The sequence below is a fragment of the Montipora capricornis genome, chromosome 10, assembly GCF_036669925.1.
Source record: "Montipora capricornis isolate CH-2021 chromosome 10, ASM3666992v2, whole genome shotgun sequence".
Lineage (NCBI taxonomy): Eukaryota > Metazoa > Cnidaria > Anthozoa > Scleractinia > Acroporidae > Montipora > Montipora capricornis.
This window is the reverse complement of record NC_090892.1, coordinates 55,253,709-55,256,208: the sequence shown is the minus strand read 5'-3', so window position 1 is coordinate 55,256,208 and position 2,500 is coordinate 55,253,709. Positions and strand designations below refer to the sequence as shown.

General features: G+C 39.1%; 1 protein-coding gene across 9 annotated transcripts in view; it reads left to right on the top strand.

Annotated features, from left to right (window-relative positions):
- The window catches only part of LOC138021674 (kinesin-like protein KIFC3), a 56,449-nt gene that overhangs the window by 14,717 nt on the left and 39,232 nt on the right, over positions 1-2,500 (top strand). The window contains exon 1 of one of the 9 annotated variants that reach the window (XM_068868618.1): positions 203-398. The exons of 7 other annotated variants lie outside the window; for them this stretch is intronic. The gene's annotated coding sequence lies outside the window, so the exon portion shown is untranslated. Of the gene's footprint in view, positions 1-202; positions 399-2,500 lie in introns of those variants that run through there. One more of the 9 variants, XR_011126421.1, reaches the window with a different exon arrangement.

Below are 2,500 nucleotides of genomic sequence, written 5' to 3'. Positions count from 1 at the left end.
TGTCTCCTTAAAATCGCCATCGTTTCTTGAATAAGTACCTGTTTACCTTTCGGGGTTTTGTCAAAGTTCTGCCACCGGCACTTTAAGATAAGAAAGAGAGACGTTGGGAACGGAGTTGATAAAAATTCTGCTACCGCGCTCCATGGTTTTTCGTACAACTACCCAAACCCTAATGTGAATTAACAAAAACTTCGAAACAACCTCTCCAGAATATATTGCTCGTTCTTTAAGCCACGCGCAGATCTGGCAGATAGATATCCCGGGTAAAAAATCGATTCTTATTCATCCATAAATGGCTGTGCACCGCGGTAGTAGTCCATCTCACTCTTTCTCCTTATTCTCATTCATCAACTAAGGACCATAGTGGTAGTCTATTTAAGTACCTTGTCAGTGAACGGGTAAGTAGAATCGTTCCATTTTTTTTATTGTTACGATCGTGGTATTTTATTGTACGCTGGGGATGGTTCAAAGTATAACGCAACTGTTTTTTTCCAGTGTCGTTGCAGCTGCAAATATGATTACTCCCTGTTTAATCAACTTTTGTGGCATAGTTAGTAGAGGTATAACTGAAAAGGACAATTTTCTCTAAATGCATGCATTTTTTTCACTTCGATTGAGCCGCTTATAACATCTCCAATATCGATTCAACACTAACCTGACTATCACTGAGATCTAAGATAGCAAAAAAAATGCTCGAAATTCGCTTGCCTGGATATGTACATGTAACAGTGCATTTGCAAAGCAACAGAAGAGGAAATCACTGAGGAATAGTAAGCGTACAAAGAAATATTTAATGAGAAAATTTGTAACGTCAAGAACTTAATTAGTTTCGTTTAAATTTCTTTAAACAAGCCGCGTCTCTCTTTTTTCCCGTAGACACACTGGTGCAAACGCAAACGCAAACGCAACTGCGCCTCTTGTCTGAATTCTGCGTTCAAAATAATCAGGCTAAGTTGATGATTTCACAGGGTTTAACCATTTGGTTGTGGTACGTAATTCCCTCAGAAGCAATGGCCAGTTACGAGTTACAGCAGTTTTATTTCACTTTATGACAGATACATGTCAAGCTGTGCAAAACTGTATACTTTTTTATTGGTTAAGACCTGAATGATAGTTTGGATATTTTAGAATCTCTCGTTTATTTTACAATGTCACTTACATAGTAGCAATTTACATATGTTCGTAAATTTTGTGATTGTAAATTTTCCCTGTTACTTTGTACGTTTCAAGCTTGCTACATTGCGAGCCAAGGAGACTGGCGTTTCCTTTTAAGATAAAGTGGGCGCTTTTGCCGCTTTTCCGCCCGGTCATGTCAAGCAGAATTGATACTATGAAACCATTTTTTAATGTTCGTAATTACTGGGTTGCCTATGGCAAACCCAGTCGAGGTCTGCGTTTTGTTTGTTTGATTTCTTTTTTCCTTTTTACTGGGTTGCCCTATGGCAAACCCAGTCGGAAAATAGGTAGATTTCCGTTTTTTTTTTAGTATTTTTTTCCGTGTCGGTAAAAGTCTTGCCTGTCACTCCCCTGGTAAGTGGTGTCTTTGTGCATAGAGCCTACTGCGCGTATTTTCTTAGGATCGAGAGGGTAGTGGAACTGCGTAGATTTCTCTAGTGGACACAGTAGAATCATTAACTTAGCCTGCAATGGCGTCGAAACTCATGTAACGCGTATAGCGTTTTAGTGGATCCTTAAACAAAATATACCCTTATGGAGCTCAATAATGGCAAGTCAGTTGGATAAACTAAGCAGGAATCTCAAAAGCGACGAGTACTGGACTTCGACAACAATCTATCGCCCGTCGAGACAAAATCAAAGTGAGCTGTATTACCTGAAGTACATGGTAATTTGACACGATTGAGTTTCTTGTCTTCACGCACGCAATGAAATAGGAAGAGGTTTTCGCCTCTAAGAGCAAACATGTTGTTTGTTTCAATAAATTTTTCGCTGGAAAAGGATTCTGTGGTATTTTCTGCCTTTGTGAATTATAACATCATGTTGGGTATTGAATTTTCGAGCTTAAGGTTCAAATGTGATATGGGAGAAGTTTTTTAGTATTGCTCTGTAAGCTGGAAGGGTTCACAGGCCTGTTGAAAGCGTGCTTGAGTTTCAACAAAATGAGCCCCAAAAACAGTGAAGAATTGTGACGCAGTTGAATAATAAAGTAGCTGCTATTTCCAAAATGATGGAATTACCTGGTGATAAATAACGTCGTACGCGTCTTGGAGAGTAAATTTTGACTTTGCATAAATAAGAGTTGGGCGATTGTGATCTTTGTTTTGACTTCGCTCATTCATTGTCAAACTTTATAACACTTGACAGAAAAAGAAACTTACAAAAACCCGGTATCTTGCCATCATTTGACACAGATACTTCACTGTTTGGCGAGTAAACATGCCGCGGTAACTTCATCACGGCGCCCGCTGAATTCCGGCGATGTCACTTTCGATTTTGCGATTTATTTGTGCAGGCAAAACGTACGATAACAAAATTGAACGTT